At 41.4% G+C, this 23439-nt stretch overlaps 2 long non-coding RNA genes and 1 pseudogene across 2 annotated transcripts in view; 2 read left to right on the forward strand and 1 right to left on the reverse strand.

Moving 5' to 3' along the window:
• Positions 1 to 9904: 9904 nt before the first annotated feature.
• On the reverse strand, positions 9905 to 11508 carry LOC111772730 (Y-box-binding protein 1 pseudogene; annotated as a pseudogene).
• A 200-nt stretch (positions 11509 to 11708) lies between these two features.
• Positions 11709 to 17425, forward strand: LOC138923574 (uncharacterized). The gene is made up of 3 exons (XR_011437339.1): positions 11709 to 11936; positions 16284 to 16329; positions 17013 to 17425. It is a non-coding gene; the product is annotated as an uncharacterized lncRNA (long non-coding RNA).
• Positions 17426 to 19496: 2071 nt separating this feature from the next.
• The window catches only part of LOC138923575 (uncharacterized), a 33254-nt gene continuing 29311 nt past the window's right edge, over positions 19497 to 23439 (forward strand). Inside the window, exon 1 of the long non-coding RNA XR_011437340.1 lies at positions 19497 to 19529. This is a non-coding gene — a long non-coding RNA (uncharacterized lncRNA). The remainder of the gene's footprint in view (positions 19530 to 23439) is intronic.

Genomic DNA, 23439 nt, shown 5'->3' on the forward strand with positions numbered 1-23439 from the left:
GGACCTAGGTTAAATCAAATATGAATTCCAAACCTGAATCCACTTGATTAAATTAAAAACCAAACTCCACTAACTAAAATTAACAACTCTGCTAACTACTCACTTACCTCTGATTTTTCCTTTTCTTCTAAAATCCACATTCTGAGAATTGTTTCCTAAATGAGGCCTCCCATATATTCCTGCTCATAGGCACACAGCGGGGAGGAGTGCCTCATTTTATTTTTTCTATCAGGCAGTTGTCTCTGTCTGTTCTGCAGAAAAATAGAAGTTGCAGGATAACTTGAAAAGACATTTATTCCTATTCCCACTGTCGTAACCTTACATTTAACTGCTCCCTGCCAGGTATACATGGTCTCTCTTTAGAGTTGTCTCCTTCCTGACATTTTTCCCTAGCCTTGTTTTCAAGGAGAGAAGGAAACACACTCAGAAGCTTTTCCTAGAAGCATACTTGGTTGACTTTTGCCACTCTTTTCTTTTTCATGTTACGGGGTCATTAAACCCTTCTTTAGCCCAAAGTTTATTTTCCCAGAGTTGAGCCAGTCCACAAAAGAACTTTGCAAACACACAGATAGGAGGTGCCAGAAAAAAAAATAAGGTATTTTAAGGATTTCACCTTTCTGTAGATACAGATATTATTGAAGGCATCACTGGGTTTTACCATCCTCTATTTTGGAGACCTTATAATTTACACAGGAACTGTTCTTTTGGCATCAGCCCTACCATAAACTGAATGTCTGTGTCTCCCTCAAATTCGTGTGTTGAAACTTCATCCCCAGTGTGATGGAATTTGGAGGTTGGGGCCTTTGGGAAGTGATGAGATCCAGAAGGCAGAACCCTCATGGGTGAGATTAGTGCCCTTACACAAAATACCCCAGAGAGCTCCCGTGCCCCCTCCACCATGTGAAGGCGCTATGAGATGACAGCTATCTATGAACCGGGAAGTGAGCTCTCACCAGACACGGAATCTGCCAGAGCCTTGATCTTGGACTTTGTAGTCTCCAAAACCCGGAGGGTGGTGGAAATAGGTGAAGGTGGTCAAAGGGTAGAAATTTCCAGTTATAAGAGGAATAGATCCTGGAGATCTAACGTACAGCATGGTGACTATAGTTAACAAGCTATTTTATATGCTTGAAAGTTACTGAGAGAGTAGATCTTAAATGTTCTTGCCACACACACACAAAACGTAACTATGTAAGGTGATGGATGTGTTAACTAACCTTATTGTGGTAATCATTTTGCAATAAATACATATATCAAATAATCACGTTGTACACCTTAAACTTACACAATGTTATATGTCAATTATATCTCAAGACAGCTGAAACATTTTTTTAAAAGGGACCAATAAATATATATTTACAAAAATTTCACAATTATGATTGCTGGACCTAGGGGGTTACATGTGACTTTTACAATAATGCTTGCCATAATTATTGACACACATGGTATAATAATGAATATTTGTTGAGGCAGCTCTGATTGCCTAGTGATCAGAGTTTGGTACATTCCACTTTGGCAGCCCAGGTTTTGTTCCAGGCATGGAAACACACCACTCATCTGTCAGTAGCCATGCTGTGGCAGTGGCTCACGTAGAAGAACTAGAAGGACCTACAACTAGAATATACAACTATGTACTGAGTCTTTGGGAGGGGGAAAAAAAGAGAGGAAGATTGGCAACAGATGTTAGCTCAGGGTGAATCTTGCTCAGCAAAAAAAAAGAAAAAAATTGTTTTATTCATTTATCCATCCACCAATGCATTTGTCACAGGTCTGTGTCTATACAGAGCCTGAGGCAAGGATTCATGCTGAAGCAATCAGCATGCATCCACTTGGCAGTTAAAGGGATGGGGAAAAAGAAAGTGAGCTGGGTTAAGATGAGAGGCATTCAAAGGAAAGTGGGCTGTGTCTTACCATAAGCAAGAGACACAGCTGTTTGCTCAGCAGAATCAATTACTTGAGATCACAGGATGCTTTGGGTCAGAGAAGCTGTTCCTTAAATTAGTACCTCAGAGGAATAAAGGATAAGAGAATTTATCTACTGGCTCTTTCTCTTCTTCCATCTTCTGTCTCTTATTGGTCAAAGTTTGTCTTATTGGGAATTAATTCTTCCAGACTTCTGGGTTGCTTCTTTTATCTCCGTTGGCAAGCAGGATAGAATCCATATCCTATATCATTGGGTGTGAGACTTTAACTGGATTCAAAGTGATGTGATAAGGCAGAAATTACCTTTAAGATTAGCAACTTTGCATCCCATTTATAGTATTTTTACTTATTCCAAGGCCATGAGAATTGTTTTTCTAAGAGCTTGCTGTTTACCATTCACTTTTAGATCTACAATTCATATAAATTTGATTTCTGTATATGGTGTAAAGTAGGGGGTCAGCATTAAAAGTTGCATATCCAACTGGCCCAGCATCAATTATTACAAAGCCTATCTTTTTCTCACTGCATTGCAATTTCACCTCTGGACTTAAAAGAAAATCTTTCATTGGTCCCTTAGTCTTTCCTTGCACCAATAACCAACTATCTAAATTGCTGTAATTTCATAATTGTTTTGATGACTAGTAGTGTAAGTGAATAACTTTGTTCTTCAAAACAAAGTTTCGACTATTCTTTGCACTTCTATACATTTTACACATATGCACACCTGAAATTTCATCAGATCTACAGATCAATTTAGGGAGAATTGATAACTTTAGGTCATTGAGTTTTCTAAATATATTAAATACCACACTGTATTACTATTATTGTTTTGTATAGACAATAAATATTTATTTAGATTCTCCCACCTTATTTTTTTTAACTTCTTTCTTTGTTGCTCATTCAATCTTCTATTCCCATGTTTCCATCTGGGATCATTTTCTTTCTGGCCAACCCATACACTTTAGAAGGATGCTTATTTTTTTTTTTCAGTATTTCTAGTTGTTTTTAGGAGATTTTTCAGGCTAATCAACTATATTTCCAGAAACGGAAGTCAATTGATTCTTTTCAGTAGACTCACCTTCTCTGCTGTAAAATTCTCAGACTGAACTGGATGATCCCTCAGATCTTTTTAAAATCCAGATATTATTTTCAACGAAAATTTAGTAACTTAAAATTAGTTATTTTGAACTAACAAGCTCAATTAGACTTCAATTATTCTCTTTAGCCAGATTGACAGGTAGTGTTAATGTTTAAATATGCAGGGAGTTAATTTCTTTTAGAATTGTTGAAAGCACGTGGTTAGCCTACGCTTGCTGAAACAGAATATTCTTTACATATCTGTAACACTATTTTCATTTCTCTATCAAATATCACACCCACGTTTTTCTTTAGTTATGTAGCCCTTTCCTCATGATATCCTTATAATTGCTTTGGGTTTTTGTTTAACATGTTGTGCTACTTCCTTTCATTATGTTTACTTTTGTGTTTGATTAATTTTGTCCCTTGAAACATCACATGATCTTCTGCCTGCCAGCTTGGTGGTAACAGTAGTTGTTGTTATTATTGCTTTTCTCTATTTGTTTTGTTAAGGGGGCAAGGAGAGCCCAGGGGCTCTTCCCTGATAAAACCCTATTTTGAGTCCATAATAGCATCTACCTTGTTTTTTCCTGAGACAACACACACAGGGTCGTGGTATCAGAAACATCCTTGATGTTAAAAATGTCTATTAGCGAAAATCTCTTCCACAACCATAATATATTGACTTGGAAAATTGTTATAACATTTCGCTCCCTCAGGCTTCATTTGGGATGTGAAATTTGTAAACATTACTGTTGTCTCAGATGTGAATGTTAGCAAACTAAATGTCTTTGAAGAATCTGACAGATTCACCAAAGCCGAATTTTATTTCTATGGCAAAACAAGTATCGTCTGTTTGGATTTATTATATGTAATTAGGAGCTTACTGGAGTCTAATGAAGGCTATCTGTCTATCACCACTGTTGCAAAACTGTATCTTTGGCGATCGATATTTTGCGTGTAGAATAGAATTTAATTTTGTGTGTTAGAGATATTTTGGTATTCAGGCATTGTCAGGCCTCTGGTTTAAGGAAGTTTGATGGGGTTACTGTGGACTTCATTGTTCGAATGAAAAGTTCAGAATAGAGACTATAATGGAATTTGGAATCTATTCTCTGCGTTTGAACACAGTCCAGCCATTGTATTAATACCAAGGCGGATAGAACAGAGCCGGCCCTACGTGCAATTTTTCTTACTTTGAAGCAGGCTCCACGAAGAATTTTTATGTTTTGTTTTTGAAAAGTAGGTAGATTATATTCTTGGTTCATCTTTGTTTTGCAGAGGTAAAATTAGAGTCCTGAGCCTCCTGCTGGCAGAACAAGCTCTCAATTTCTCACTGTCGAAATTCAATCTGATTTCTATCTTTTTCACTAAAAAGCTGTCAACAGCAAATAAGCATTCCCCATCAAAGAGCCACATTCATTTCTGAGGGATACAAATTCCTCTCATGGGAGAGAATTCAAGTAATTTAAATCGTTTCTGACTTTTAATTTCTTTCCTAGGAAATGGGAAATGATATTAGCATGGACTCTAAGTGCAGTGAGAGAAAGAAAGACGTGCAGGGATGCTCTTCAATGTGACGTCCCCAGGACCTTTAAGCCTCAGAGTACAGCATGTTTACAATGCATAGAACAGTGTTTCCATCTGCCTTCTTGTTTGCAACTAGCGATCTAATCAGAGCTGTAGCTTCATGCTCTTAAGATGCATCAATACGAAGGCATTTTTAGAAGCAGACTTGCCATAGGAGTGTGTATTGTCACCCTAAGAGAAGGAAATGCCTCTGAAATAAAAAAATGTTTTTCTTTCTTAGAATTTAGTTTGGGAAATGGCCCTTTCTTTGGAAAAAAGGTGAAAGTCTAGGTATTGTCTTATCTCTTTATTTTTTCCCTTTTTGGTTTACTTTACTTACTTATGGTAAAGGTTTAATGGAGTGCATTGTTTTGTAGCTGCATATTTATGAGAAGCAAATGCATTACTTTGTTTGCAGAACATCTTTAAATAGACTTGTAAAAAGGTGAGTTCTTGGTTTTAAACTGTAAATTTCATTATCTTTCATTCTCTCCTGTCAGTTCATGCAAACATTCACAATTTGAGAATCTTCTGATTGGGATAAGAAGTGGTAGGCATGATTTGCACGTACAAATAAGTAAGCTACCTGTTACAGTCAAAAGAAAAACTCCCCTTCTGTGCAAATGTATTTGACAGTATTTAGAAAAGAAGCAGCATTTAAGAAGTAGATTTGGCGTGAGCTAGAAATCTACCACAAAGGTTATCAGATGACTTGTAGGACTTTGAAAGTCCTCCTTCTTTTCTTAGGAGTATTCTGATTAGTCACGTTCCCCATAAAATGAAGATAACTGGAATTGACTCAGAATTGCAAGTGGTATCTCGTTGGCACAGAATAAAATGCAATCCAACTATATTTTTTGATCCAGCATATATATGTCTGTGTGTATCTATCTCCCCATCTAGCTATCTAAATCCTGGATTCAGAATTCTCCCTCCACACTTCAATATATTGCTGTTGCATCTTACTGTTCAAATTCAACAATTAGCCTGCCACCAAAGTGCTCTGGGTGATGCAGTTTGCAAGGGTCCACTTTCCAGAGCCCAGAATAGGGCAGAAAAGGGAAAAGAACAGAACTAGGGGTACAAATGAATAAAAAGGGGTGAAGTTTTGCCATCCTTCTTGCCCCATCTCCAGCCCATCTGCCTGCTTTCTCTGTATCCTGCCCCTGACCTACCGGCCTTCTCAGCAGCTGCTCTTTTCCCCTCCCAGCTTTCGCACATGCTGCTCCTTCTTTCTGAGATTCCTTCTTCCAGTCCATTTTCATGTGCATAGCTTCTTCTCCTTGGTGGCCCTACTGAAACACCATTTCTCAGGGAGGCTTTGGGAGACCTCAACATTTCAGAGTCCTAATTGATAAAGGATGCTGAACCATCGCTCGAAATGCAGTGAATTGAGGACAAACTGAATTTACCAGTCTTCTCAAGTATGTAACATGGTACTAATGGTAAGGGTGCAGTCCAAGAAGAATGATTAGCCAAAACCAGGCAGTTGCTAACTTCCTTGTAAGAAGTGGGTTTGCTTAACTGCAGGGCTTCTGTTGTGCTGAATGGGTGTGCGATTCAGGGCCAGTGTTGAATCACTCGGGGCAGGAAAGGAGATTCTTGGCACCACCACCACTGCTCCTCTACTCAGCCCCTCCTGCAAGTACCCACTGAACAAATGCTCTCCATTTATCCATCTAGGAGGCTCTACAGTAAGAGATTCCCTCTTCTCCCTCCCTATTTGGAAGCCATTTCTGGCTTCTCACATTGCTATTGTGTGCTAAGCTGGAGAAATTAAAAAATTTATCCCGAACTCTATGCACTTCCAGACTGGCAGCCAATACATGTCGTATATAGATCCATGATGAAATATATATGGTTTATGGTGATTTAATAAGTTACTCCTTTCTCCAGAACAGGAATCTTACCAGATCCCTGGTGATGGTAACTTGGCCCAGAATATAGTATCTCAATTCCTACTTCTCTTGTAAGGTGGGTCACAAGTAATTTGTTACCATTCATAGTTTGGAAGTAATTACCTGTGGATTCATAGTTATCCTATAATAACAGAATACTTTCTTGCATTCTATTGCACTCCCTTGAGAAAGAGAAAAAGCAATTAAGACACAGCTGCCATGCAGGGAATTGCAGAAGCCCAGCCTACTTTGTCTGTGTCACATACTGAACTGGAATAATGGCTCAGGTACCTAACTAGCACCTTGGAATAAAAAAGACCAAGAAGCACTGCCTTCACATTTAGTATGACTAGAGGTGTAATTTCTTGTTTTATTGCGTGTGTAACGAGATCTTATTTTCTTTTTGTGGGGAGAATGGATGGCGGGGAGTAATAATCATTCATAAGCCATTAATGTTTGCATTTAGAATGCCAGTGTCAGGAGAGTGGGGACTTTGTTTTGTTCACTGCTGTGGCCCCAGCGAGCAGACTAATATCTGGCATATAACAGACGCTCGATACACATTTGTGGAAAGAAGGGAGAATTGGACAGTCTCCTTTCTCCTGGAGACACACAGGTATTTCTTTCTCAACCTCTCTGCCTGAGAAGCATGATATGAGGGTAGGAGAATAGATTTTAGAGCTAACAAAGCTGCTTGGTTTCAGATCTGTCCTTTATTGGGTGTGCCACCTCATCTGACTTGACTGATTTTGCACTCTTCATGTTCTTCTGTAAAATAAACTACCAATATTTACTTCATTGTGTTGTAAGAATTAAGTAATATGAAATGCGTGGAAATTCAGGGTAAGAAACATTAAATAAACGATTTATCATTATTATTCTTTTTACCACATGAGGTTAGTTATGACCAAACTGTATTTGTAGCTTCTGCATCAGGAGAAAGTGATGGATGTTTCCCAATACTGAGAGAGTCTTTGGGATGGAAGAATGAACTGTTCAGGTTAGTCCTATGGGAAAGTGCAGATTTGAGAAATAGAAATTTATGCCAAGACCAGGGCCTTTCTCCACCTAAATTTTATTAGACATGGGTTAAGTTGGCTCTGATTAAAGGGAACAATCATTTTGATCAGTTTGGCTCAAATAACTCTTCATTTCAGGTGAAAAAAAAGCCAAATGGTTTCTAAGAGAAGAAGCACAGTAGACTAGATAGAGCCCGAAGAATTAGGAACTCTAGCCTCAACTCCCTAAATGCCTTGTGGAATTAATTTTCTCATCTGTAAAATGGGTATGAAAATCCCTGCCTTCTCTCTTACTTAGGGCTGCTGGGAGGGCTGTGTCAGAGAATGGACTGAAATGTCCTATATTAACCTTTGGAACCCTGTACCTTTCTTAGAGGCTACCATTTTTTTTTTTTTGGGAATTTAGTCTGGTCAATTAGTGACTGAGAATGGCCAATCCTGGTAAAGACTAAGGCATGATGGCAGGCGAGAATGTGAGAGCGTGGTAAACACATGACACACCGATTTTTTGCAGTATCGCCTTTTAGACCATGAATGGTGCTTCCTGCTGCAGATCTGAGAAAGCATGGGAACAAACACCCCCAATCCAAGAGAAAGAGGGATGCCTTACTCTCTTGCAGGAAAAATGCCTGAAGCTTCCGGGCTGGAAGCAGGAGAGTTAAACACTGTTGCTCATGGAGAAATCAATACCAGCCTCAGTTCTGTTCTGAAGAATGAGACAGCTCTGTTCCAGTTGGGGTGGGATGTGTGAAGGATGTGATAGCCTGTTCGGGGCCTAGCTTGGCCAGCAATTGGTAAGGAAGCAACTTGATAACCCCAGATGACTGTGACAGTGAAACCCACCGGGGACTTGAAAATGAGAATGTCAGTACATTGCTTTTATTTATCTTTTTCTTAAAGACAGAAGGGGAAAAGTTTTAAGGCAAATATTGTCTTGAAATGATGGAATGTTTTCAAAATCTTTGCTGTTAAACTAGCCCAAGATCTGGGCCTGGCGTACATCGGATAGCTTCAAGCAGGTTTTGACTATGGGATCATATGTTGATCAGAGAAGCCCAGTAGATGATACAGATAAAAGTGGACCTCTTCTAGCTGAAGGGGAATAGAGGCCACTGGGATGGCCGCTGACTAGGTTATTTGCCCAGTGATTGTCATCTTTAGGATGACAATCTTCGTGTTCTCTTAGCTCTGGCCACTCTGCTCAGGTTGCCCAGCCCAGTCAGGTCACTCAAATGCTGCCCCTTTCTGCTGGGCCTCTCAAAGTCATCAGGGACGACCTGGATGCTTGGGACTAGGCTTATCTCATCTCTTATCTCTGAAGTGTATAGCGTAGTGCTGGCACCTAAGGAGGTCAGTGTGCCCTTGCTAAATTTACCTGGATTTTCCATGCGGTCCACCTTTCTGTTACCACCTAGACCTGAGTTCTTCCGCGTTCTTCTGTCCATCTTTGGAATGTGTCTGTTCTCTGATTTCTTGGCTCCTTCAGGTCTGGGCTATTCTACTGATATTGGGAATTTTATTAAAATATTAAGGGGTAATATTTGGATGGAGGCTTTGAATTCAGTGGAGATAGATGGGGGCCTTGAATGCCAAGAGGAACATGACTAGGTGTTAAACAAGACGACTCTGCACAACTTATTTATGCATGTCTACATCCACTCAGCGAACACTTATTGAGCATCTAACGTGTGTCTGACACTGTTCCAGATGATGGAAATAACAGCAGAGAAAAACAAATAGAGTCCCTGCGCTTAAGGAGCTTACCTTCCAGTGGAGGGAAACAGATATAAATGGCATGAAAAAATGAACAAGAAATAATAGATACCACAATGATAACTGTGATATAACAGGGTGGCTGGTGCTCTGGGTGTGTGGTCAGGAAAACTTCCCTAGAAGGGCACTGAGTGAAGAGGGAGCTAGTCCCACAGTGAGTAGAGGAAGAGAATTTCAGCAAGAGGAGACAATTAGCGCCAAGGCCCTCCGATGCTTCCAAAAGCAGGGTGGGAGCACGACAATAGATGAGTTCAGAGAGATCAGAAGGGCCCACGTCTGATAGGGCTCTGTAAGCCAGGGCAAGTGATGCGATGTTATTCTTTTTGTAATTAAATTTTTTTTCTTTAAATTTAAGAACTTTATTAACAGGTACTTGCAGTTTGTTGACTTTTTTGGAAAAATCAAGTTGTAAACTTTTATTACAAATTAAAAATGAGGTTCTTAAAAATCTCAGCTTGACCGGATATGAAACAATTAAAAAAAGCTGTAAGGGTGTATTTGGAAAAAGCAGGCTTAAAAAAAGATCAAACACGTTTGTCATTACTAAAAAGATATCTTTAGGTAAAAATAATAAAAACCCCACGCTGCATAGATAATGCAGAAAGTTCTAGTTGCCTGGTCAACGGGCAAAAAGCAAGCACTTATGGTCTTCAGCTCCAATCTTTTGTTCGTTTCTTATTGCTGAAATTTCATGTTCATTTCTTCTTCTTGGATGACTAAACCGGATGGTGGTAGAGATGGTAAACCAGCATTTACTCAGCCTTGCCCTGCTCAGCCTTGGGAGCGGACGATTCTTAGCTGCTGGATCGGCTGCTTTGGTCTCCTATGGTTTAGGCTTGTCTGAGCACCTGCGTTGGTAGTTGAAGTTGCTGTGGTACCGCCTTGGGTCTCCTGTCCTCGATTTTCCTCGTCTTCCTCATTGTGGTCCTCTCTTGGCTGTCTTTGGTGAGGAGGGCCCCTGCAGAATCCTGGTCTCTAACCCCGATGCATATTCTGTCCCACTGGTCTACCCTGTTCTCCCACACCCTGGTTGTCAGTGCCCTGAGTCACTTCTTCCCGCACAGGAGGGACGGAACACTGTGGTGACACCCTCAGAGTTTCTGCAGGTAGTTAAGATGGGACCTGGCCTTTGGGAGCATTCTCTTATCCCTCATTCTTACCCACTTCACTCACTATTCTGGTAATCCTGCTGGCAATTGCGTGGAGGACCCCTGCGAGGTGGGTAGAGGTGCCTCCATCATGGTTAGTCTGCTGCATCGTGACTGCCTTGTGCGGGAACTCCACCTGGGCCTGTAGCATTTGCTGCCTCTGAGTCCTTTGCTCCTTCAACAACATCAACCTCCACAGTCTCTCCATCTCCTACACTGTGGAGGCACTTCCTGGGTTGTTCTTGTTTGTGGCAGTCTGGTGTACAAATACATGTAGCTTGATGTCATTCCTGTTCATGAAATCACATCTATTTCTTACATTGAACCAATTAACTTTTCCCAAAGCTTCATTTCACTGACATTCTTGTCCCCACAGGCAGGTGCCACTCACTTGAGCGTATCTGCTCGCTGAGCGTCTGCCTGTGGTGCATGGCTTTGTGTCACAGAGCTGAGGGTGGGCAGGGGTGGCATGGGACCGCTGGGTCTCGGCCTCCCTGCTTGTGGTTGTGGTGATGACGACTGATCATGATGGTGACAGATGATGACGGTGACTCCTAGGGTGTGATGGTAACTAGGCCAGTGGTGGCTGTGGGGCTGCTCGGAGCTCCCTGGGGTCAGCTTTCTGCTCCCGCTATCGATCTGCAATGTTATTCTTAATGTGATGAGAAGACGTTGGGTGATTTTTAAAAAATCAAACCTTCTATTTTGAGATAATTGTAAATTTACATGCAGTTTAAGAAATAATGCGAGAGATCCTGTGTTACGCTATGCTCAGTTTCCCGCAGTGCTCACATCTTGAAACATTGTAATGCAATGTCACAACCAGCATGTTGACATTGATGTAATCCACTGGTCTTCTTCAGATTTCCCGTTTTACTTTACGTACTCATTTGTGTGTGCACGTGCATGTGCATGTGTGTGTATTTAGTTCCGTGCAACTTTATCACTTGTGTAGAGTCGTGTATCCATCACCACAGTCAAGATACAGAACAGCTCCATCACCATGAGGGGGCTTCCTGTTGTCTTTTCATGGTCACATCCAGGTCCCTCCCACCCCCATTCTCAGCCCTTACCCCTGGCAAGCACTAATCTGGTCTCCATTGCTATAATTTTGTCATTTCAAAAATATTGTATATATGAAATTTGCAGTATGTAACCTTTTGCGATTGGCTTTTTTTCAACATCAATATATATCAGTATGCATGTATCAATAGTTTGTTTCGTCTCATTGCTGAGTAATATTATATGGTTTTACTTGTGAATGTAAGTTTTCTTTCTTTCTTTTTTTTTTTTGGAGGAAGATTAGCCTGAGCTAACTACTACCAATCCTCCTCTTTTTGCTGAGGAAGACTGGCCCTGAGCTAACATCCGTGCCCATCTTCCTTACTTTATATGTGGGATGCCTACCACAGCGTGGCATGCTAAGCGGTGCCATGTCTGCGCCCAGGATCCGAACTGGCGAACCCCGGGCCGCTGAGAAGCAGAACTTGCGAATTTAACCACTGCGCCACTGGGCTGGCCCCGTGAATGTAAGTTTTCATTTCTCTTGGATAAATGCCTGGGTGCAATTGCTGGGTCATATGGTAGTTGCATGTTTAGTTTTTAAAAAGCTGCCAACATATTTTCCAGAGCTATTGGGTCATTTTAAGTAGGGGATGATCTGATTTATTATGATTTACTTTTGTTAAGACCATTCTCGATGCTCTTTGGGACTTAGGTTATCAGGTTGCCAAACAGACACCAGCCCCGAGGTCAAGAGGGCAAGGATGATGGCTGGGGCTAGGAAGCTGCTATTGGAGATGGAGAGCAGAGAGCTTGACCTCAGGCAAAATGTGTAACTTCTCTGAGCCTTCTCAGACTCTTCCCAGCCTCATCTGTGAAAGGAAGGGCTAGAACAGCCACCTCACAGGATGTTGAGGGCTGCAGATCAAACACAGAGGGCTTGCCACATATTGGAAGCATAGAAATTGGGAGCCATCATCTTTGAGTTTGGTTTTATTTTAATATGTGCAAGTTCCTTATTGCTGTCCTCTTTTTAATACTCTGTGCCTCCTGAATAGCTCAGGTTTTTCCTTATTTGTTTGTTTTCTGACTAAGTTATATTAAAAAAATACCACATCTGTGACATCATTAACAGATCCCCGCCTTTACAAAGCTCTCCGGAGAATGAGACTTGACACAGGATTTCTTTTTTCCATCTTGCTGTGCTTCCAACTGCTTGAGATATTCTCTCTGCTGAAGAACTCCCCCCTACCCCTTTTAAAAAAATACTTAAGCTGATGAAAGGATTCTGAGTTTTATGGAGAATGAAACAATACCAGCAGCTGGTTGAAGATAGTAATCTGGTTAGTCACACTGCGATGGAACTCAAGTGAGTGGAAAACTGAACCTGGAACTCTGTAAGTGAGCTGACAGCCTCAAGGAAACAATCATGAGAACTTATACAATTCCCTCTCGTCTCTGGGTTTCTAAGAGGTAATCGAGAATGTGGGAAATAGTGTATGAAGCCCACATAATGCGCCTCTCTCTTAAGATATTTCATTTTATTTAACCCTCTATGTAATCCCACATGGTAGTTAGCTGTCTCTCCATTTCACACATGCAAAGGTAAGCCTCAGAGAGATTAAGTAATTTGCTCAACCCCAGTTACAACTAGTCACACTAGTAGTTAGTAGGGTCAAGATTTAAATGAGCTCTCTGTGCAGCTTTTGTTCTTTTCCCATGCGTAGGCTGAGAGACGTGCAACTCCAGATCTGAGGTATTTGAAACTCTTTCCTGCTGTCTGTAATCACGTTAATCAGGACTCTTCCAGTCTCGGTGATAGACACTCAACTCTAAACTGACTCCAAATATAAAGGGAATTTATAGGCTGACAATTAAAAATATCAGCTTCAGGTACAGCTAGATTGAGGTGCTCCAACAGTATCATCAGGAGTGAGGTCTCTACATTCCTAGATTCTGCAATTCTGTTTTGGTTTCATTTTCAGGCAGCTTCTCGACTCAGGATGGCTCCAAGACGTTGCCAACTGACTTTTTCACTTTCTACGTCTGCAGAGAAAGCCCCTTGTCCAATTGCTTTGGAAAAGTTCTGAGACTGACATTGGATTGATGCGGCTCTGTGACAATCCTGAAATAATCACTGTGGCCAAAAGATGGAAACAAAATGATTGGTCAGGATTGTGACATAGGCCCACCCCTAGATCTATTGAATGTATAGAACCACATTTGAAAAAAAGTGGAAAAGAGGTGGCTTCTTGAGAAAGTATTGAGTTGTTATCATAAAAATGGCAGATGGGCACTGGGTAGGAAAAAAATATGAAAGGCCACTATGGTACTCTAATAGAGTATTAATAATACCACCTTACTAAAGCTTTTCCTTACTTTCCTCTGCCCCTTCCTCCCTTCTTCTTTCCTTTCTCCCTCCGTTTTGTTAATAACGTTTACTAAGTACATTCATATAAATTATTTTCTTAGATACTTCTTTGGACATTACAAGATAGGTAATAAGGATTTATTATTATTAGCCTCATTTTATCGAGTAGGATATTGAGACACAGAGGATGAAATAACCCTCTTTCTTCTACAAGAATTTGTCCACGAATTAAAAACAGTCAAAACTGGCAAGGTTCAGTGATATTTACACATCTAAACAAGAGAGGGATAATCCTTTGTGCCCATGAGAAATCAAACTTGGGGCCTTGACCTCATTAGCATGAGCTGCCAGCTCTTTGGGATACAAGGCAGGGAATGGCATGAGAGAATTAACGCACATCCCAAATGTCTAATGTGTTACTACACTGAGAAGGCCCAGGGGCAAATGTGGCTCATTGTGTGACTACAATATGAGCTAGACGTCATTAGCAGCCCTCGGAGAGGATTTATAAAGAAACACACTCCATGTAGTTAGAGGCAAACCCTCCTCTTTATTCATTGTCGACTTTTTAACATTGAGGGCACTGATGCTTAGTCTAAAGGAGCTATAAATGTGTTTGAAGCAGAGCAGAATGGGAACTGTGGTTCTTCTGGAAGGGTGACACGTCACAGGCACCATTAGCCTGGCTCTCCTTGATCAAAAGCTGTGTCAGGTTGGGTTAGAAGATGAACCACCACCGCCTAGTGTGACGATGAGTGGGGAGACTAATGGGCTTCACTCAATCATCTACAGTTTTAAGAGATATCTCTGTCCGAGGCCTGTGCTCTCAATAGATACCAAAAATGAATCACATAAAAACATTAGGAATATTAACTAATTTTTCTTCACTCTCTATTATAGTTAATCTGACAAAAGGAGGCAGTATACTCATTGTGAAAAGTTATCCATTTAAGACATATTTTGTAAACATCTATTGTGTACTTTGTGTCTGTTAAGTACTTGGGTTAAAGGGACACGTGGTCCTGGTCTTCAAAAATCTTACACTTCAGATTGGAGTGTGTAAAATAATAGCACAAGAAGACAGGCAGACGTCAGATTGAATCTTGATTCTCTCAGCTGCCAATGTTACTTAAAGTCTCTGGGCTTGGTTTCCTTATAAATGGTTAAATATTGCCTCCTACAGAAATAAAGCTAAGGAGACTATTTCTCCAGAGTGACTACCATGTGGCAGAAATTCAGATGTCAGCTATCTTAGCACTTTTCCTGTTTTCCACCACTGTCTTGACCATTTAACTTTCTCTCCTGCCCCGCTTCCAATTGATCAAGAACTGAAAGCAAAACTTCCTCTATCAGTTGGGAGGAGCCGCTCTGCCCAGATTCTCCTATATTCTCCCCATACTAGGGCTCTTCAACTGATGAGGATGCTGGGATGGAGCACCGACGTGGCCATCTTAGGGGAAATAAATATTTTCTCATAAAGGAAAATAAATAGCTTAAATCTAGGGAGCATTAAGGCATATACTTTTTCAAACCAGGAGAGAGTTTTACAACTGTCTAACCCAGATGTGCATCAGAATCACCTTGAGGACCTGGTTAAAATACATGCAAAAGGGGCTGGCCTGGTGGTGTAGTGGTTAAGGCTGTGCACTCTGCTTCGGTGGCCTGGGATTTGCAGGCTCAGATCCTGGGTGCGGACCTACACACCACTCATCAAGCTGTGCTGTGGTGGCATCCCACGTACAAAATAGAGGAAGATTAGCACAGATGTTAGCTCAGGGCCAATCTTCGTCATGCACACACACACAAATATACGTATATGCAGAACCTTTGACGCAGTAAATCTCAGTTGGGATTTTCTGTTTAAAAAATGTTCACCACTGTGGTAAATTCAAACAGTGGATTCAGTGCTAAAAAGAAACAAGCTGTCAAGCCATGAAAAGACATGGAGGAACCTTAAGTGCATATTAATAAATGAAAGAGGCCAATCTGAAAAGGCTACATACTCTATGGTTCCAACTATATGACATTCTGGAAAAGGCAAAACAAAGGAGACAGTAAAAAGATCAATGGTTCACAGGGGTTGTAGGGGAGAGAGGGATGATTAGGCAGAGCACAGAAGATTTTTAGGGCATTGAAACTCTTCTATATGATACTATAATAGTGGATACATGTCATTATACGTTGTCCAAACCCGTAGAAGGTGCAACACAAAAAGTGAACCCTGGTATAAACTATGGACTTTGTTTGATAAAAATGTGTCAGTGTCTGTTCATCAGTGGTAACAAATGTACTGTACAGGTGCTGGATGTTGATGGTGGGGGAGGCTGAGTGTGTGTGTCTGGAGTGGTATGTGGGAAACTTTCCTTACTTTCCCTTAATATTGCTGTGAACCTAAAACTACTCTGGAAATAAAGTCTATTAATTCAAAAAAAGTTCACCAGATGCTTATGGTGCAGAGCATATTTGAGACCAACTGAACTGATCCCATGCCATCATTTTACAGATGTGAAATAGAGAAACAGAGGAAGAGAGAAGAGGCAGAAGGCACGGTGGGTTAATGGCGGAGGCAGCAATGGAACTTAAGACTCCTCACTCCTTCTTCAGAGCTTTCCCCTGTCCCTCACCCTATGTCAATGGATCCTTGCAAGGTCCTCCAATGGTCCTGCGTTCTGCATAAGCAAAGAATATGGTTCAGCTTTATAATTGTCTAACTCCCTGGGGAGTTAGGGGAGGCCTGAAGCTGATTTGTACCCCTTTAATGGCTTCTGAAGCCAGATTAGCGGGAAAAACATCCTGAGGTTGGGGATATTATTCAGGTGACCTGGCAAGACTAGAATATTTTCCTCAGTTTTCTGAAGGGCAGTTGGCATATTATTTTACCTCCCCATATCTCAATTCATCAACATTTGCAACACGCTGCTTCCTTTTTCTATTCTATAAGGTTGCTAGGAAGATGAAGATGATATCGCTCTCCAAAGAGGGGAGGGCCTCAGCAGTTCTTGTATGTGGACTATGTGTGCGGTACCATGAAGATATCTTTAGACATTATCTCATTGAACTGCCTCAGTGTTCCTCCGCTGTAAGTAACTGCTCAGTTACTTAATATAGGAAGATCCTGAGGGTCAGCAAAATTAGTGCACATTGCATAAGGTTGCAGATAGAGTAGGTGGCAGAACTTGACTTGAACCCAAATCTTCCTGACTCCAAGCCCGTGATCTTTTCTCTGAACCAGGTTGCAAAACGGGTTGTAAACATGAGAGATCTTACTACTGCCCTCTGTTCTTGGGCTTTTGGAGACACATCCTTCAAAGGACACATCCTCCAAGGAAAGCTGACCTTTTCTTAGCAGACCTGAAAGGACTACACTGTGGCCCACGGGAAGTTCTTTACACTTCTCAAAATTCATAACGAGAACAAGAAGTTTGCCTGGAGTCCATTTAGTGATTTATTTCAGGATGTCTGGCATGGGCAGCTCATGGGACGCATATCAAGCAGGAAGTGAGGCCCTTGGACTGAATAAACAGCTGAAGACAGAAGTGGTGGCTGAGCTTCAGACAGGGCAGAGGTGACCTGGCATCAAACCAGCCGGCACAACTCCTTTCCTTCCTGTTCATTTGGATGATTATTAAACGTATTGCTTTTTCATTTTGATTTTTTTCCTTTTGGCACAGAAGGGGGATATTTATCTCATGATAGGATTTTAAAGTTGAGTGTCAGGTTTTGGGTCTCTAAATGCCACTCTAGTATTAACATCACAAAATACATTATATTTCAACGTATGTGCAAGACAAGCAAAGCATACCGGAGACCCAGAGTTGAGAATAAGAGGCTTGGGAGCTATTTGTTTTGTAATGTGATTCTCCTAGTTCACTTTGTGCTGATGGTAGACCAGAAAGACAGAAGGAGACAAGAATCGACACGAGGGGAGAAATAGCTAGATAACGGAGGGCTGGCACTCATTGTGGAGGAATGATTAATTTTGCACCATCAAAGTGAAATTCATAAATCAGGATTTGTCAAAAATGGAGTTTTGAGTCCAGAATGCCCATGTCTAAATGCCAACTTTTCCATCTACCAGCTTTGTGACTTCAGGGAGTTGCAGTCCCCAACTGTACAATTGGGACACCGTGAGGATTCAGTGGGATAAGGCAGGTAAAGGACTCAAATGCTGGGCACTTAGATGGCGCTCAGAAAATGCTAGCTTCCTTCCTCCTCAATTCCATCATTTGGGGCTGATTTATACCGTGAACAAGGAGGATGAAGAGGCATGTGCTGCTTCTGTCTTTGTATTTCCTTTTAGACCTCTTAATTGGCGGGGAGGTATATGGAATAAACAACTGAGGAGAGGATAGATGAAATTTGTAGTCAGGTAGAACGATCAAGAGCAGAGAAAGGAGAAACTAAATTTTTTAGGTACGCGCTGTGGGGGATGGGAACTGGAGAAGAAGTGGAGAGTTGAGAGAGCTAGGTAGAGAGTTGAGGAGGTGAGAGGGTAAAGCGTGAGGCAGGTAAGGATAAAATGTAGGAGACCTTTTGGGGCAATCTTTTATAGGCTCTAGTATAATTTTCTTGGGAGGGAATCAGAGAGCCAAACTTAGGATGAGGAAAAAAAGGAAGTGTCCTTATCTACTGCAGTTTGAGTTGTATTAATTTCAGATATTTGACCGTCATCCCTTAAGAGGGTACTTAAATACCCCTGTCCCATGCTCACAGTTTAAGACCTAAACCCTTTCCATATAGTCTTATGTTTACCTAATTCCAGAGAATTAATTCTTTTTTTTTTTTTCTCATCTTATGCCTGTCCTTTGAATAAAGCAACTGCTTTCTCTTCTCTAGTTTGGCCATTGTTCCCTTTTCTGGATATGGCCTGATACCTACCCTTTGATCCCATTTACTCTGGACACCCTATATAGCCCCTCAAATGAAGGAGCCCTGGCTTCTGGAACCAACCAAAGCCTTGGTTCACTTGACCGAGATCCCTTGCTGAAATTAACTCAGCTCCCTGGGAGCACGAATCTGAAAGACCTTGTCTTTACCAGCCAGAGAATTTTGATATGGTCATTCAACTTTGCAATCAAAACCAACTTTAAGGGCCCCGGCTTGTTTCCAGGGGTGATAGGTTTGAAAAGGCGTATTACATTACAAATTTGTTTTTGTCTCTTTAGTTAAGTATCAATGCAGAAGAGAAACAACCAAATGTAGAGAAATAAAATGAAATAATTAAAAAGTTTCAGAATGTGAAACGACCGAGATAAAACCAAGCAGGCCCATTGGAGATAATGGTTATCTGCTCGCAGTGAACATGAAGTGAGAACAATTCATGACTTGTGATAACATTTGTCTGAAAGGAAGTAAATTAGATGTAGACAAGGTCAAGAGAGGATTACAAATACATGCAGGGCCCGACAGTACAAAGGGAGGGTGGGGGCAGGATTTTATCTTTATCAGGTAATTGAAATAATGCTTTATATTAGCAGTATGAGTTTAAAGTGGAAATTGTAGTCAGGAGGTACTGAGAGAAAAAGGAGAGAGAGACAGCGCACAAAGATTACCAGAAACCATTTGGGTTGGGAGTCAAAAGGATCACTGAGGGCCTACTACGTGCCAAATGCTTTTACATATATAATGTCATTTAGGTATAATAACAGCTCTGTAAAGTGTGACTAACAGTCCCATTTTTGGAGAGAGTGAGGCTCAGACGTGTAACTTGCTTTTTAGCAACGTCTTTTTAGTAACGTCTTTTTAGCAAGTAAGTAGTGGAGCTGAGATAAAAGCTTGGGCGAGCCTGACTTCAAAGCTTTGTCCTCTCTAAATACGACACCCTATCTCATAGCTGCTGGGTAATATTGTACCATTGAGATTCAAAAGAAGGTTCCAAATACTAGATATGGCTGGGCAGGAAGGGAGCTGAGTTACTCTAAGGGTTTCTGTGTTACACACACACACACACACACCACACAATCATAGCCTCTCATTGAGCTGCTAATTTCATATATCCATTTGAATATCCCACAAACAGGTCAGATTCAACTTATCTAGAAATCACTAAAGCGTCCTGCCCTGATTGTCATATTTTGTCATATTTGTGTCATATTTCTGCCTTCTCTGCCCATTTGCTCAAGTCAGAAATTCAAGATTTCTCTCGATTCTTTTCTTTCTGTTAACCCCAAGTTCAGTGAATCTTCAAGGCTTATCAATTCTACTGCCAAAGTATCTCCATTTGCTTTTCTCTTCACTCATTCTGTCCCAACTTTGGTTCAGGCCAACCTCCCCTCCTGTTGGGAATACTACAGCAGCCTCTTCACTGGTCTTCCTGTCTTCTTACCCTTCTCCCTGAATCCACTTTCCACATTGTAGGCAGAGAAATATGTAAAGGACAAATGTATACAGACCTTCCATGCTTCTCCTTTTCTTTAGCTTAAAGTTCAATGCTTTTAAATACTAAGTTTTAAAAATAAATGTCTTTGCATGGAATATCATCTCCCCTACCTTGTACTCCACGAGAAGTGAAAAAATTGCATTCTCTACAGCGTCATCATGCTTTTGCAATCATCTAGCTCTTTGAACGTGCTATTCCTTCTACATGGGTCTATGTGGAATACCTTTCTGCCTTTCTTTTTTTTTCTAAACTTGTTAGTTCCTTGTCCTCTAGAAGCCAGTGTAGATATCTCTTCCTCCACAAATCCCTTCTCACCTGTACAGAGATTCAGTTAGGAATACCTCATGTGGTCCTCAGAATGTTTACCCATCACAGCTCTTATTTTACTACATTTGAATGGATACATGTCTGCCCCTTAAGTTGTAAGCTTCCGGTCAGTGAAGACCTTATCTTATTTACTAGCACTGATTCTGGTGCCTGAAACATGGTAGATGCCTAATTAACATGTCTGATCAGGGGTTGTCACAGATGGAAATTAACGTGCAGGAGATTTATCAGGGAGCCCTCTTGGGATGGGGATATTGGGCAGAAGGAGAGGTTGAGACTTGGCGCAGCCTCGTGGAAGCATCAGCTGTACCATGGGGGAGCCCTGAAGCTGGGGTAATCGTTCAGAGTGCTCTTGAGTTGGGGTGAGGGGACCGGATCTTTACACACTGGTGTTGCTCAGTAATCGGGTGAAGAGGCTCTCTGCCACCAAGGCAATCAATCTCCAAAGGGGGCCGATAGCTGAGGGCTGCCCTGCCAGCAGCATGCCCAGCAGCTGGGGAATTGGCCCTTCATTTCTGAAGGGGGATTTGAGTGGCACATCTCAGTGTCCGCCAAGGGTATATCACTCAATAAACACACACTTCCTCCCACTAGCTCCAGGACTGACTAAAATAAAGAATGTTGTTGCGGACGCTAAAGTCATATCCCTTCAGGGAGCTCATGTGGGGTCATGCTTATGTGTTGCCTGGTGAAGAAATAATTGAGGAAATGGTCTCAGCTCTTTTAAAATTGACTGTCCTTTTCACACTCTGCAACTCCTAGTCGGGGATGTTCTTAACTAGATATTCAGACTCACAAGACCTGAGCAGTTTAATCAACACCAGTTTAATCAGATGGATATTGGTCCCAAAATAGAGATGGCATCCCAGGTGGGCTGCGTCAGGCAGGCATTTCTTTTCAGAGGGATTAACTCTTATAGCAATCCACTCCTTGACTGTCCTCCCCACCCCCCACACCTCCCCTTGTTTCCCTCTGCCATGAGAGTTTAGGTGTGAGGGGACAAGACTCACACTAGACAGGTGCAATTGCTGCCCTGGCATAGAAGCCTCATGCCTCTTAGGGACCAATATCTCTTGTAATAGGCTTAGGCAAAGCTTTCAGGTCCCCGTGAAGGATATGCCCAAGTATGAGCCTCTGAATTCAAGGTCTCATGAAGTTGTGGCTTCCCACAAGATATTTGTGCTTTATTCATACTATTCCAGGATGGAAGCAATTTATCTATAACTAGCCATTTTTACCATAAATAATGTTGCCTGGTAATACAAATGAGATTCTACCTTGTTATCAAGTTTTCAGGAGAAAGAGCAAGAAAGTTAACCTAAGATCAGATTTGTCTTTAGAGAAGGAGAAAAGGGTTTGTTCACCCTTTTCCACAACCCCATCTGATCTTCATCACACCACAGGATGTAGTCCTAATACCAGCTGATATGCATGTCAGGGTAGATAACCTTTCTAGCAAATGGTCTTCTACTTAGCTCATCTCTTCTTGTCATGTTTCTGAATATGAGAGAGATTTGTTAATCTTTCTGACCCTGGGGGACAGTACATTACCTTGAACATGGTAGATGCTTGCCATGATCCGAATGTTTGTGTCTCCCTAAAATTCACATGATGACATCCTAATGCCTGAAGTGATGGTATTACGAGGTAGGACCATGGGGGTACTAGGTCCTGAGGGTGGAGCCCTCATAAATGGGATTAGTGGTTTTTTTTTTCTTTTTCTTAAAGATTTTATTTTTCCTTTTTCTCCCCAAACCCCCTGGGTACATAGCTGTGTATTTTTAGTTGTGGGTCCTTCCAGCTGTGGCATGTGGGACGCCACCCCAGCATGGCTTGACGAGCGGTGCCATGTCTGCGCCCAGGATTCGAACCAGTGAAACCCTGGGCCGCCAAAGCAAAGCGCGCGAACTTAACCACTCGGTCACAGGGCTGGCCCCTGGGATTAGTGTTCTTGTAAGAGACCCCACAGAGATCCCTTGCACCTTCCACTATATAAGGAAACAGTGAGAAGGCTCTGGCTATGAACCAGGGAGCAGACCCTCATCAAGATGCGACCATGCTGTTGCCTTGATCCTGGACTCCCAGCCTCTGGATCTGTGAGAAACAAATGTTTGTTGTTTATAAACTACCCAGTCTGTGGTATCTTTTTCTATCAGCCTGAAAGGACTAAGACAATACACAACAGAAAAATTCATTTAGTTAACAACAGCAACAAAATATTGAATTGAGAAAAATCAGAAGAAATACTCCCATACTTCCACCTGTTAAACATAATTGTAAATATTTTAGTGTATTTCCTTCCAGTCTTTCTTATATACACAGGCTTCACAATTGGTATGTAATAATACTCTACTGCAAATTTCTTACTTTTTTGTAGACAGATATTTTTAAGAATAAGAAGATTATTCCATTACTAGGAGGTTGATTCTGCCTCAACGCATCAACCTAAACATAAATACCCTTTTTGGAGAAGCTCAGGTGATGGAATGTTCAACATTCATTTTATGGATACCACCTGCCACACCATGTGGTACGCACATAGGAGGGGAAGAAGAATAAAGTTTAGTTCTGCCCTCAAAGCACTTACGTGCCCTTCACGGGGAAGGAAGGTTCATATTCATATTTATTTCCCACAAGGTGATGTCTAACGTTAACTTAATCTCATTTCTGTTTAGTTGATAATCTCATTTCTGTTTGGTTGAGATTATGCTTTTAAAGGACCAGAAGAGAAAGCCCGATTTGAGGAGTTTCTGCCAAGGAGCCAGTTTCTCAAAAATAGACAGGCAAATAATCCCTGCAGATTAGCAAGTCTCTGTAAAATAATTTTAACACAATATCCAGCTGATCATTTGGGAGGCAAGCAAGTCAGCCGGTGGGGAGCGAATGTTAGCAACTTGGTTGTCATGGAAACTTTTCTTCCAGACCAGGAAAAAGGCAGTCATGGGGAAACATG

This window comes from Equus caballus, chromosome 3, assembly GCF_041296265.1.
Source record: "Equus caballus isolate H_3958 breed thoroughbred chromosome 3, TB-T2T, whole genome shotgun sequence".
In the NCBI taxonomy this organism is placed as follows: Eukaryota; Metazoa; Chordata; class Mammalia; order Perissodactyla; family Equidae; genus Equus; species Equus caballus.